This window comes from Lipotes vexillifer, unplaced genomic scaffold, assembly GCF_000442215.2.
Source record: "Lipotes vexillifer unplaced genomic scaffold, Lipotes_vexillifer_v1.1 scaffold418, whole genome shotgun sequence".
NCBI classification, from domain to species: Eukaryota; Metazoa; Chordata; class Mammalia; order Artiodactyla; family Lipotidae; genus Lipotes; species Lipotes vexillifer.
Genome location: NW_006798629.1, coordinates 4,475,485 through 4,490,321, shown reverse-complemented (window position 1 = coordinate 4,490,321; position 14,837 = coordinate 4,475,485). Strand labels below are relative to the sequence as shown.

The following is a 14,837-nucleotide window of genomic DNA, read 5'->3' as shown; positions in this document are numbered from 1 at the left end:
ACTTAACCCAGCCAGGCGAAGAGATGCAGGGAGAGTGTGTAGGCAGAGAGGGTAGTGGGCGCTGATGGAAGGTCAATGAAACTTCCCTCAGGGAATCTAAAGCTGAGCCCTAAAGGATGAGGGGAGTTTACTAGGCAAGGATGGATGTGAGAGCCGGAGTCCAGAGAGAGAACAGAATGTGTAAAGACCCTGAGGTGGGTACGGGCTGCGTGTTTGGTGGCTGGGGTATGGGGTCAAAACAAGACAAGTATCCCGCCAGTGATGGATATCCATCATGGGGTTTAAACAAAGAGGTGACATTTGTTTTTAGAAGGGCCTCTCCAGCAAAGTGGGAGAAATGGATTGGATGGGGCCAGAGATATTTCAAGGAGCCTGATGGCTGTAGCTGTGAGAGGTAGGATGGTAGCTGGGGCTGTGGTACTGGGGGAGAGGGAGAGAGTCTAGTAGAATTGAGGAATTGTGGATTTGGTGAGCAGGGAGTAGTAGGCAGAGGGAGGTGTCAAGGCCACGTGCCTGGGGCCATTTCCTTCAATAACAAGCACCTAGAAGGAGCATCTGTGGGGGCAGATCATAAGTTCAGTTGAGTATGAGGGACCTCTGAACACCAAAGAAAAATACATAGAACGGGCAATTTGTTTTCTGAATCTGGATGTCAGAGAGCTGGAGACCTCTCCTGTAAAGGGAGTGGTTGGTATGTGTGTAGTAACTGAATTGACGGTAATGGACATGCTATCCAGGCAGACTTCAGACAAGAGGTCCTAGGATTTACCCAACAGAATACCAGCATTTACAAACGAAGTACAGGAGGAACGGGCGGATGGGTAGAAGACCTGGCTGGGATTTCATGGAAGCTAAGGGAACAAGGAGTCACCTGGGGCAAGGATGATGGGAACTGAAAGCATCCTTGGATTTAGCTAAAGAAGGTTCCTTCACAACCTTAGTACAGTTTCTGAGGAAAAATGGCTTGTGGAGTGAATGGGAAATGAGGAAACGGAAATCATGACATGGAGCCTAAGGAGGATGGTTATTTATAGAAGAGAAAGGTCAGCGAGTTCTGAAAATAGCAGGCAGAAAATCAGGGGAGAGGAAGAGGTTGAAGAAACATGGAGAAGGTGTGTTGATAGTGGGGTTTGTTTTGAGGTGGCAGGAGAGGGGAAACCACTGCATAGATGGAGAGTCTGGCTTTAGACAGACTTAGAAAGTACAGACAGTTCCTCTGTTGTAACAGGAGGTCAGGGGGATGCGGTGGGTACAGATGCTGGTGGGTTTTTCAGTTTGGTGGTGGGAAGTTGCGAGGTTTCTGTTTGGTGGCTTCTATTTTCTCCGTGAGGGAGTAGGCAAGGCCATCTGTCTAGTGTGATAGAGGAGGTGTGAAGGTTAGAGATCTGAAGAGAATGAAGATTGAAATAGTCATTGAGAACAGAAAAGGAAGATGGTCAGAGAAATGTAGCACGGTTACTGTGAGAATCCAGATGAGAGGGGTGATGGTGAATTCAGCGTGGCAGGTGTGGTGGTGAGCCCCTGCTCTCACAAGGCTGACAGACACACACACACACACACAGTTGTTTGCAACACAGTGTAGGAGGTGAAGCACAGGGCGCTATGGGAGATCGTAAGCGGGAGGCGTCTAACTAGGGACCTAAGACAAGTAAGCCTCAGCCAGGTGAAGAGATGGAGGGTGAACGTATCAGCCGAGAGGGCAGATGTGAACAGGCCAAGAGGTGTGGGGGAGCCACGGCTCCCTTGGGGAGCTGAAGGAAGTCGCCAGGTAGAGCAGAGTGTGTGAGGGTGGAAGTGAGTGGTTACAAGAGGAATTAGACAGGAGGGGGATGGCGGCTCAGCATCTTCTAAGCTGGTGGTTTGAAGGTGTGGTCCCTGGACCAGTGGGGACCAGAAACAGTATCACCTGGACCTTGTCAGAGATGCAAAATCTCGGGTCCCATCCCAGACCTAGCCTATCAGAAATTCTGAGAGTGGGGCCCTAGTGATTTATGTTTTACCACGTCCTCCAAGTCATGTTGATACACACTAAAGCTTGAGAACTTGTTTTAAGCAATGGGGAGATTGATTAAAGTGCCTTTTTAGCAGGAGAATGACATGATCAGGGGCAGGTTTATGAAGATCTCTGGCCACAGTGTGGAAAACGTAGTGTCCTATGTGTGAATCCCAGCCAGGAATCTCAACAGGACTAATTCTTCAGCTGGGTTACTGACCCTGGGGCAGGATGTTCCAGCCGAGGTCTCCATGGTGACCAGAACCACCTGCCCCCTTGGAAGCTCCCTGATGAGCTTACCTCTCCAGCAGCTCTCTGCTGCCCCCCTCTGTCCACGGGCCACACTCATGGTTCCCAGACAGATGTTTCCCAGACCTGGATCAATCAAGTTTTAGCATCCCCCTGACTCTTTCTGCACCCTCAGCTTTGTCAGATGGATGGTCTCAGCTAATGTCAACATTAGACACTGTCATTTGACAGTCTCTGAATGGATGGCTCTGGAGAGCCCAGGAAAGAGTACTAATCAAGCAGTTACCTGAGATATCTTTGGGATAAGGTTTGCTAATTTGAGATGAAGCTGTACCTTATATCCCTTTCCATTTCTGGGAAACACATTTGTGTGTTTGTTTTTTTAAAATATATTATGCTGATATCTCTCCAGAAAAGCTCTTTCAGAAGATAGGATCTGAAGGCAACTTATTTCTGGGGTAAAAAAAAAAGCCTATTTGTTTTTTTCCAATACCAATAAGAATATGACATTATAGGACCTGGTGTGGGATAGGATGATTCCATTAACTTCCACCATCCATCCCTCTTTACAATTAAATTTTCTTGGTGGGTTGTCTAGTCTGTATGTCATTTCATCTGGAGTTCGTAGAGAAAGATGATTTTCCTGCAGGCACAGATTGGATTGGCACAGCTGCTAAAAGATGATAAAATCATTTCAGGGAGAATGGTAGAGGCTGCCTTCCATCCAATGATAACCATGCAAAATAAATATGATTTCTCCTAAACATGCATGAGGCCATATCTCCCAGTTATGGTGTCCAGAAGAGGGAGTTGCATGGGATTTGGAATCAGTCAGATTGGTGTTGGAATCTTGGTCTCACCAGTCACCAAAAGTAATTTACCTTTGGCAAATTACTTAACTTCTCTGGGTCTCCATTTTCTCTATTGTAAAATGGGTTGTTGTGAAGATTAGCTAGAACAACATAATCTAGGGTATTTAGTAGGTGACACTAATTATTAGTTTTTGTTTTCTGTTAGATTGTTACACTACATTATAGGTGAAGCTGAGAAATAGTGTCTGAGAACTCCAAGAATTTCATGCTTATGAATGTAAATTGCTGTACAGTCTCTGGGCTAATGATGAATCCCTGAAAACAGGGTAATAAGCAATAGAATCCTATGAAGGTTGATAGGACATCTCTAGAACATATCGTGACTATGGTCAAGGTTGATGGTAGATTCTACTCTCTCCAAACTTGTTTCACAACCTCAATTAATATGCAGTTATAGATAGCTTATTATTTTTCTACTGAACTGCAAACTAATGGAAGTCTGTGATAAGTGTCACACCAGAGGTTCAGTGAGTAAGGGGTAATTCAAGAATCAGGAGGAGGAAGAGGCCATTTGGCTCCAGAATGAGCCAAACTACGCTAACACATAGATTACTTGACCAGCTATGTCCACACACTCTGTCATAAGTTTTAAAGCTTCAGAAAGGAGACAGACTTGAGCTGAGTCATGAAATTTGGGGGAGAATTCAGATAGCTGGAGAGAAGGGGGAGAATATTTAAAGGAGGGGAACAGCACGCAAAGCCATGGAAAGGGAGGTTGGCTGGCTGTGATCTAGGGACAATAAGTATACCTGTATGGCTGGAGGGGAGTGGGAAGAAAAGTGTTACTGGAACGGTAATTGAGTTAGACTGAGAGAAGTCTTTACTGATAGAAGAGGAATTTGGGAGCCAGTGACCATTTTCAAATGGAAAAATTATATGATACAATGTGATGTCTTGAAAATTGTAATCAGTTTTCTGAGTACCAGTTGGGAGAGTAGAAACAAGGTAGGTGGGCTCATTAGGAGGCTTGGCCAGAATCTACATAGTTGCAAAGGCTGTGTACAAATTAACATGGTGATGGGAGAATGGAGAGACAGTGGGGCAGAGAGAATCTCCCAGGCCTTGTGAGGGCCTGGGGAAGGGATGGGGTGAGGAAATGACAGAGAAGACACAGTGGGTTGCTTCAAAGATGGCCTCCCATGAGCTCCACGTCCTGGAGTTCCTGTCTTTGTGTAATCTCATGCCCTTGAGTGTGGGCTTCTAACATATAGAAAATGGCAAATGTGATGGGATGTTACTTCTGAGATTAGGTTACAAAAAGACCCTGGCTTCTGCCTTGCTTGCCCTCTTTTGCTCACTCTGATGGAAGACAACTTCCATGTTGTGAGCTAGCCCATAGACTAATGTGGTAAAGACCTAAGGGTGGTCCCCAGCCAAGAGCCAGCAAGGAACTGAGGCTCTCAGTCCAACAGCCTTTGAATAACTGAATTCTGTCAACAATCTTGTGAGTGGATGTGGAAGTGAATCCTTTCCTACTCAAGGAAGTGGAGCCTGGAGATGACCACGGTCCTGCCTGATACCCTGTGATTATAGCTTTATGCTGCATAACAAATTACTCCCAAATAAAACAACATACATGCATTATTTCACAGTTTGTGTGGGTGAGGCATCTAGGTCCTGTCTGGCTTGGGGTCTCTCACAAGGTAGCGTTAATATTAAGTCTTGACTGGGAAGGATCCACTTCCTTGCTCAGTCACATGGTTGTTGGCGGAATTCAGTTCCTCATGGGTTGTTGGACTGAGGCCTCAGTTCCTCACAAGCTGTTGGCTGGAGGTCTCGGATCTTTGCCATATGGGTCTCCCCATAGAGCATCTACAATATGGTGGATTGCTCTACCGGAGTGAGCAAGTGAGAGAACGTGGCAAGGTGGAAGTCAGCCTTTTATGACCTTATCAGGGAAGCGACAGGCCATCACTTTTGCTATAGACTGCTCTTTAGAATGTGCTAGAATCCTTTAGCCATAGGTCTGGCCCATTTTCAAGGGGAGGAGCTCACACAAGCGCGTTAATACCAGGAGGTTAGAATCACTGGGGACCGTGTCAGAAGCTGCCTACCACAGCGACGGTGATTTATCGCAGTTTTTGTGGTCTTTCCAAAGAGCTTTAGGCTCCTGGAGGGGGCTTGTGCTTTGTACATAAGTGCTTAATAAATATTTACTGAATAAATGAGATGACGTTTGCAAAAACTCCTAGAGGTCTCTGAACAGTAATTTTCAACTTAGATGTTAAGGCACTGATGGTCTCTTCAATTGGTCAACAGTGTAATGGGGATATAGTGAATTTCTGGGACAAAATTCTCACCCTAAGTACAAAAACTTAATTCACTTCATTGGGTGTAAGAACTCAGGGCTGACCTGTACAGTTGTGCCATGTACAAAAACGCTTGGCTGAGGGGACAAGGGTGCCTAATCCAGTTTATAGTCCACTCACCAAGCTGTGCCCTGGCATGGGACTGCATCAGTGTAGACGGAAGCATGCCTTTTGGAAAGATGTCCACCCAGAAGGGGTACTTCTGTGTAAGCAGTGCAAAGGCCACACCTGTGGTTCTCTAAGGACGTCTCAGCCTTCATCCCCCTCCTCCTATTTGCTTTCACCTGTTCTCCTTGAACTATACCCTCTAAAATGGGCTTGAGGGAGGAAGGGGAAAATGTTCCAACCACACCTGACGTTGGAGAGGATTAAGTTCTGTTTGAGGAGGCCTTTGAGAGTCCGGGAGAGAAGGAGCTATACAAATGCAGGCAAATTCCATCATCCCTGTTAAATGGCCAAGAAAATTCTGTGATACCACCCTCTCCCCAAGTGCTGGGTCTGACCTGACAATAGCAAACAAACAGCAAGCTGTGATCTGTTTATAATTCCAAATGAAAATCCGCTCCAAATAGAGGTGAGAAGGAGAAAAAGCAGCTCGGCAACAATGTGTGCTTTGGCTGAGGACCTCAGGAAACCTTGCTTCTGTGAACCTCAGCCCACCTCCCTCCCCCTCTCACGGTGACACCTGAAAAGCTCAGCTCACACCCCTAGAATGGCTGTGTATTGAGGATAAGGATGTTGACAATAGGGTTTAAGCTGCATAAATAACTGCAAATTGCTGTTCGGCCCCAGCAACTGCCAGCAAAACAAACAAACAATACAAAAACAAAAACCAAACAAACAAAAAAATGAGGAAGGAGATGATATTTGAAGCATAAGTTGTAGGGAGGGGGAGCCAGCAAGTAAGTCACGTGGAATCTGGCAACCAGCTCTGGGTGTAAAAGACACTTTGACAAGGTGATCACAGGCCACCCACAGTTGTTAGGGAGCTATAAGAAGTTATTTTGACAGAACATGTGACACCCTTCAAACAGAGGAATCAAAGCCCCAAATGATCAGGGATATGTTATAGGAAAGTTCTAGTTTAAAGAACAAGCTACTCTAATAACTGAGGGATAGCACTAATGGGGGCTTCAAATATTCATTTTGTAACTTCCAAGTACTTCTGTTGGCGGTGGTGTGCGGGGCAAGAAATAAGGAATGACAGAAACGTGGTTTATAGAAGAAGCAAGGGAAAATGCCACGATGGCTGTCATTTTGTGCCCCTCAGTTCTCTGGCTTTCTCCCGGCACCATTTTCAATGGCTTCGCCAATACTCTTCCTCAAAGAACCCTGCCAGTGTGCTCCCCAGGATGCAGCCGAGGTGAGAAAGATTAGACCAGCCACACGTGTGCTTCCTTGGGTCAGGGTCAGGTGTTTGCATACAATCCATCACTTACCCCAGCCTCTTTGGTTTCTATCCTCTCCAACATACACCTCACCTCTTGGTTCCACTTTCCCATGCATGCTGCTCAGCCCTTTGCTCGAAACCAGTCTTCTTCTTTCTCAGTCTTCTTTTGAATCACACCAACTCCAGAAAGGCATTTTTGTTAAATGTAGCAGAAGAGTTTTAAGTGAGAAAAAAAAATAAAGAATTCACTGGATAGAATGCTTGTTGAGTAAAGGAATGAGAACACAGATGAAGGTTAGGGAATTCCAGACTCTGGTGCATCTCTATTGATCTGTGTGCCCTGCACTCTCCCCACTCCCTGCCAAAACCTTCTTCGGAGAACCATTTCCCCCTTCTCTTTCAAACATGTACAGAAGATGTAGATTTCTTTCATGGACACACTTGCTGGTCACAGATTATTGGTGTGGGAGTGGCTATCTAAATAAAACCGGGTGTATCAGCTAGCTTATGCTGCCTAACAAATTATATCAAAATATGATGTCTTAAAATAAATGTTTATTTTTCTTCAAGAGTCCGAGTGTTGGCTGGACTTCTCTGCTTCATGCTTCAGGTCTGCAGATTCCTGGGATGGCTCTGTTCAATGCATTTTCATTCTGGGACCCAGACTGATGGAGCAGGACCTACCTGGGGAAAGTGTTTCTCACAGCAATGGCAGAAGTTTAGGACAGCAAGTAGAAACATATGATGATTCCCCCTTTGTGTGCTCCTGCTGCTCTCTGATCTTGCTTGGGCAAGTTTATTTCCCATTTTTTCTACAATATTCTTCCTCTGTGAGGTTGGATGGAAGAGTTAGAGAGTAAGGTAGGAGGTCCTACTCAGACATTATCAAAGAGATGCTCAGAGGTATTTAGAAAAAGAGAGAAAAATTTACCTGCAAAGACTGCAAAGGAGCCAGACTTCAGAAAGACTCACTGGTCTATCAAAAACATAACTAGTATTTAAGGAAAAACTGCAAAATTAATCTATTCATGGTGAAAACAGCAACTTGCTCACATGATTATCATATCCACCAAGGTCATGATACATCTTCAGACACCATCTTAGCCAAAGTTGGGGATAAAATTGTTTTTGTTGCAGAGTTTACAGGAAATACTCAAGGATTTTTTATTTGGGGGACTAGAAGCAAACAAGATGATCTTGATGGTTTTAAAATAGGTCTACAAATTCTTTGGAACTATGCCTTCAAAAGGTAGAGCCTAATACTTCTTTACTTGATTGTGAGCCAGACAATGAATTGCTTCTAAAGAACAGGATGTGGGAGAAGAGATGGTGTCTAGCTTTCGAAATTAAGCCATTAAAGGCATTGCAACGTCCACCTTGCTTTTTCTTGGAGCACTTTCTCTGGGGAAAGCCAGCTGTCGTGTCATGGGGACACTCACAGAACCCCTATGGGAGGGTCCATGTGGTGAGAAACTGAGACCTCCTACCAGCACTAACTTGTCGGGCATGAGTGAGCCACCTTGAAGGCAGATCCTCCTGCCTCAGTTAAGCCTTCGGATGACTGCATCCCTAGACTACATTAACTGCAACCTCATGAGAGACCCTGATGCTAAATCACTCATCTAAGCCCCTCCTGGATCTCTGACCCAAGAAACTATGTGAGATGATAAGTGTTTATTGTTTTAAGCTGCTAAGTTTGGGGGTAATTTGTTATGCAGCAATAGAAAACTAATACAATGAGCCTATTGGTTTTGGGTTATCACAGCATGTAGAGTGTTGTGGTGGTTGTTATTTTTGATTGTGTTATGTAAAATGCTCAGATATTGGAAGAAAGACAGAGTGTCTGGCCTAATATTAGTAGTCCAAGTCTCCTTCTAAGGTTCTGCATTGGAATATAATGCACCAGTGCCTTCTGTAAGAGTTTAATTTACATTCCTGTAAGCAATATATGAGACTGAATGCATAAATGAAAACAATGTGCTATCTGTGTACTAGGAATTAATTTACCCTCAATGACCCTTATAGGCAGCAAAAAACTGGCCTGGCATTATAAGGCATTGTGGTAAAGTAGGATGAAGATTGATGCTTACTGGCTCTGTTGGGATCAATTTAATCACCAGACATCATAGGCTGAGTGTCCAAGACTGTGAGCATTCCAAAGATGTATACAAATGTTTGAGAAGTGAAATAATTAATTTATTTACCCAGCTGTTTATTGATGGACATTTATTTTGTTTCCAGTCTCTTGTTGTTAGAAATAAGGCTGAAGTGAGTAACTTTGTACATATGTCATTTTGTTCTGGATACTAGTATATCTGTAGGATAAATGCCTAGATGAGAAAACGCTGGGTCAGTAGTTTCATGAATTTGTGATTTTTTTTTAAAATAAATTTATTTATTCATTTATTTATTTTTGGCTGCATTGGATCTTCGTTGCCGTGCAATGTCTTTCTTCAGTTGCGGCGAGTCGGGGCTTCTCTTCATTGCAGTGCGCAGGCTTCTCATTGTGGTGGCTTCTCTTGTTGTGGAGCACGGGCTCTAGGCGCGCGGGCTTCAGTAGTTGTGGCACACGGGCTTAGTTGTTCCACGGCATGTGGGATCTTCCCGGACCAGGGATCGAACCTGTGTCCCCTGCATTGGCAGGCAGATTCTTAACCACTGCACCACCAGGGAGGCCCTGAATTTGTGATTTTGATAACTATTACTGAATTGCCTGTTTTCCCTCAGCCTTACCAATAGAGAGTGTTATCATACTTTTGAATGTTTGCTAGTCAGATAAATGGGCCTTTTGTGTTTGAAGAATTCATAGTCTTGTCTGGGAAAACACTATCACTTAATTAATTTATGCTTTATTGTTACAAAAGGAGTCTGAGGACAACTTTAAAAAGATAAAAATATTTATTTTTGCATGCATGTGTGTGTGTGTGTGTGTGTGTGTTTCAAAATGATTCTGAGGACACCTATAAAGATATTTATAACAACAATACAGGAAAAAAACATACAGAGATTGGAAAATTAAGTAAAGAGTAAAAGTGGGAATGGAATTCTGATAAAGATTTGGTTATGACACAAATGCTTATGTCATTACTATGTAGTTTCTGAGAGAGTATTATAAATTTGACTCTGAGTCAATATAAAGATGGAAACATGGTTAGTTATAAGAGTCACAGTGAATATAATATTAATAATATATCTATAATCTTTAAGCCATTGTATTTTTGTGACACTTTATTTACCCCAATTAATTTTAGGTAGGTATATTATTGTCCTCATTTTACAGATGAGAGCCTGAGGCATAGGTAGTTAAGTAACTTGCCCATGATTGTGTAGCTAATTAATAAGAGGTACCTTGTTTTGCATTTAGACAGCATGGTTCCAGAGACCACATTTTAAATTATTACGTATTTTTAGTGACCTCTCAACCAAACATGAGCCATTTAGGCAGTGGCTGCGATGAAAACATCTTAATTTTCAGACATTTATTATATGTTTCCATTCTGTGAACTATTCATACGTAGGATATGATTTGATATGATATGATATGACTGCTAAGTGCTGGAGCTGCATTTACCACATGATGTTATCCCTCCATTCTGGGAAGGGGTTTAGATTAACCCTTAGATCTTGCCTTTTTCTTGTCTTTTTGTCTAACTTTTATGGCTCTTTAGGGCCTTTGAAAGCCTAAGACAATTCTCATTCTCCTTCTCTGCCCTGCTCTGCCCCCATGTATCTGGAACGAGATTCCCAGAACAAACTGTGTTCAAGTTATATGTATCTTTTAGGTCTCATTTAGGAATACTGAAGTTCAAAGCACTGGTCTAAGGCCAGTCTTCCAATCTGCCAGTTAAAGGAAGTTTCTGAACACGTTTGTGGTTGGCCACTCATTGTACTGCCCCAGGAAAGACATCAGAAGGGTTTTTATGTCTATTAAGGTTGTCAAAAGTTGGTATAAGAATACAGATTTTCCTGTTTTGTTAAATCTGTCCAAGCTCAGTCAACAAAGACCTAGACAATATAATGAATGACACTTTATACAAAAGAAGAATTGCCAAACAGGTAGGCACAGTGAAACCATGATCATTACTTCTTTGAAAATTCTACCATGACCACAATGCGACTTTTTATTAGCTTTATACACACTGTGTGACTTTCAGAATATTCCATAATCAATATTCTCTCCTTCAGCTCCCCGAGAAAATAGAGATTTTCAAATCATGTCTCCATGAATATCTACGGAGAATAATCACAATGTCTAAGATGCTTCCTGGGGAAAAAAGCATCCGCACAATTCCTGTAGGAACAGAAATACTATGATGTCTCTGGCTGGTAATAGTTCATATGACAAAAATGGTCACTAAGATGTCAAAAAGCTCTTGATATCCAAACTGTTAGGGATTGCCTATTCAGATCTGTCTTCCAGAAGAAATAATAACTATAGCACTTTTCTTTCAATGATACTTCACAGTTTTCAAAATACTTTCATTGGTGGTGGTGTAGAAGGCATGGGAAATGTCTTGAAGGAGCTGGGTTTTTGTTTTGTTTTTTCGGTATGCGGGCCTCTCACTGCTGAATAATCACAATGTCTAAGATGCTTCCTGGGGAAAAAAGCATCCGCACAATTCCTGTAGGAACAGAAATACTATGATGTCTCTGGCTGGTAATAGTTCATATGACAAAAATGGTCACTAAGATGTCAAAAAGCTCTTGATATCCAAACTGTTAGGGATTGCCTATTCAGATCTGTCTTCCAGAAGAAATAATAACTATAGCACTTTTCTTTCAATGATACTTCACAGTTTTCAAAATACTTTCATTGGTGGTGGTGTAGAAGGCATGGGAAATGTCTTGAAGGAGCTGGGTTTTTGTTTTGTTTTTTCGGTACGCGGGCCTCTCACTGCTGTGGCCTCTCCCGTTGCGGAGCACAGGCTCCGGACGCGCAGGCTCAGCGGCCATGGCCCAAGGGCCCAGCCGCTCCGCGGTATGTGGGATCCTCCCGGTTCCTCCCGGTTCGGGGCATGAACTCGTGTCCCCTGCATCGGCAGGCGGACTCTCAACCACTGCGCCACCAGGGAAGCCCGGAGCTGGGTATTTTTATCCTGAGAGTCAGATTATGGGTTCCTCCTCCACACAGTAAAAATTTGCTGTTCTGTGTTAGTCATTAAGGTATTATCTCTAAGCTCCAAACCTGTCCTTTGCTTTGTGATCCTGAAGCTGGGGCTCTGCAAAACACATGTGGCCTTGTAAACTGACTGCATGTAGGCTCTGTCAATAGGGGGCACTAGAGGAAGACTGCAAGGTCCTTCCTGTTCCTGTGACTGTAACCCCAGCCATGCTTGTTTACCCAGGTAGGGGCAATTCCTTCCTAGAGCAGCAGCGGAATCTAGTTTGCCGTTTCTCTAGCATTTGTAAAACCTTCACTGTGCTCTTTCCAGAGATGCCAGTGCCACTTGGCTGGAGTGCCCTCCTCAGAAGTCTGGGTCCCAGCCACCAGGACCCTCCTCTGAACTCAGGGACACCAGGAACAGGTGAGTAGTGCCCCCTCCTCCGAGGCCTGAGCTTCAATTCCATGGAGCCCCTTTTCGAAGTCAGTTTTAATAATTTGAGTTTTAATAATTTCAGTCTCTTCTCTTTATTCCCCCAGTCCTAGGGGCAGTAGCTGTTTCCCGAAGTTGTTACCTCCAAGATACCTTAGAGTTCTTTCTAACTTTTAGTCAGTTAACAAATATATTAAAATTTCTGTCTGAATAACTGGTGTCGCTTTTGCCTTCGGAGTAGATTCTGACTGATACAGGTTCCGCATTCAGGCCTCAGAGAAGCGTCTTGCTGACACTGATGTGTCCTCAAATTCATGATGTAAAGATCAAATGGGGGTGCTGAAAAATAATTCTTTTGACTTTGTAAGATCCATTCACATGCTAGCAAGGAAAAGTTTGGATTGATGATAGAATGGATACGAATGACAAAATCCTTTGAAAGTCTGTAGGACTGCAATGTTCAGGGTTGGGCATATTGGGAAGAGGGTGAAAAAACTCAAGGCAGGGTAACCTGGGCTGTCACTTCTTAACGAGCTTGCTCTCAGCTCTACGGTCACTGCTATGAGACTGACTGATTACTCTGTAAGTTCATGCTGTAGCAAACTCTAAACTGTTGCATGCTGTAGAAATGTAAGGGCCAATCATTTTCAATAGTTGGAGAATTTTAGGCATCACCAAAAAGAATTTATTGGGAGGAAGGGGAATTTTCCTGCACCCCTGAAAATTGTCTAAAGGGTGGTAACCTACCATACCTATGTGCAAAATTGGCCCTGGTTTTCATGTTATTAAAGTTCATGAGGTTTTCATAGATTCTTATTTGTATTCATTTGTTTTCATTAATATTTATAGTCTAAAGAAAAATCTCTAAATCACCCAGTAAGCATGTGAATATGTTTAATTAATTAATTAATTAATTAATTAGAGTCGTGCCGAGCGGCTTGCGGGATCTTGGTTCCCCGAACAGGGATTGAACTCGGGCCCTGGCAGTGAAAGCCCCGAGTCCTAACCACTGGAACACCAGGGAATTCCCATGAATAACTTTTTTTTAAAAACAATTATCAGTATAGAAGCATTTAGAATAAAAAACTACGATGGCCTTTTAATTGCCTCCCAACACCTATTGTGTGTCATATCTCTTTGAATCCTCTAACAACCATGAGAGACAAATACCGTTAGCCCCATTTTATAGATATGTTAATTGGCACTCAAAGATTTGTCTAAAGCAACCCAGATATAGACGGACAGTTCACACCTATTTTCCTGGCACTATTCCAGTTTATGACTGTTTTCCAGAGACATTATTTAAACACTCCCTTTTCCTCACAAATATCCTGATTTGGTTAATAAATTATATGGTCACCTGATCCAACTCGTAAGTGAAAGAGCTGGGATTTGAGCTCAACCAAGTCCTATGTGTTTTCCACTGCTGTACACTGCCTTAGAGCCTCCTAAACCAGATAGAACTTGTTGAATTTCATGGTACTAGAAGTCTGCACCACTGGAATTGGAGCAGATATGCCAGGTATCAGCCTAAACTTCTTAGGAGGCTACAGAGAAATCAGATCTTTCTAGGCTATTATTTCTGAAAACTATGTAAATAACCTTAGAAGATACATCAATTAGCAGAAAACAAAACTCAGACTGGCTTAAGTAGGAAAGGAGACTTATTGGCTCATGTAATTGGAAGTTCAGGAGTTGGGTGAGTTTCACTATTGGTTGATCCAGTTCAGTGATATTATCAAAGACCTAGTTTTAGTGTGTTTTCTTCCCTCTTTCACTCTACTATCCAGTTCTAGCTTCATTCCATGACTGACTTTCTTTGTGGTTGTAAGGTGGCTGCCAGTGGTCATCAAGGTGACATGTTTCCACTTTCACATCTGGATAGAGGAGAAGGTACCTTTACCCCTAACCAGTGAACAAAAACCTTGTTCTTTGCATTGTTTGGACTAAACTGAACCAATGATGGTGAATAGATGCTATGTACTGATTGGTTTACAGTTGGATTACTGATCATTCCTAAACCAATTGTCATGTCCAGGTTGATGTGGAGGTGGAGAGGGATTATTCTGATTTGGGCATTAATAAGGACTCACTGACTTCTGTGACTGGGGATGAAATTTATGGCTCCCAAAGCCCATGAATGGTATGAGGAGCCCATGAACCTGGAAAGGGGGAGTGGATCCTGGTTAAGTTATCAGTGAATGTCCACTGGCTACCCAGCACCCATGCATACCCTTCTTCCCATTCATCCTCTCAGAAACATCCATGTTTCCCCAGTAGAGACAACCCAAAGATTTGGTGCATTAGCTCCAAGTTTTGATGTTTTGGGGGTTGTGGGGTCCACTCCATCACATCTGGGTGAAACTTCTCATAGTCTATTGGTATAGGACTATTGGTAATTATATGTTATCCATATACAACACAGCCCATAGAAACCCCATGTTGAAGAAAGAATAGGATAAGTGGAAAAGTGAAGAATGAGAAACAACA

At 43.1% G+C, this 14,837-nt stretch overlaps 1 pseudogene; it reads left to right on the top strand.

Moving 5' to 3' along the window:
* Positions 1-6,668: 6,668 nt before the first annotated feature.
* The window catches only part of LOC103087261 (vacuolar protein sorting-associated protein 72 homolog), a 23,630-nt pseudogene continuing 15,461 nt past the window's right edge, over positions 6,669-14,837 (top strand).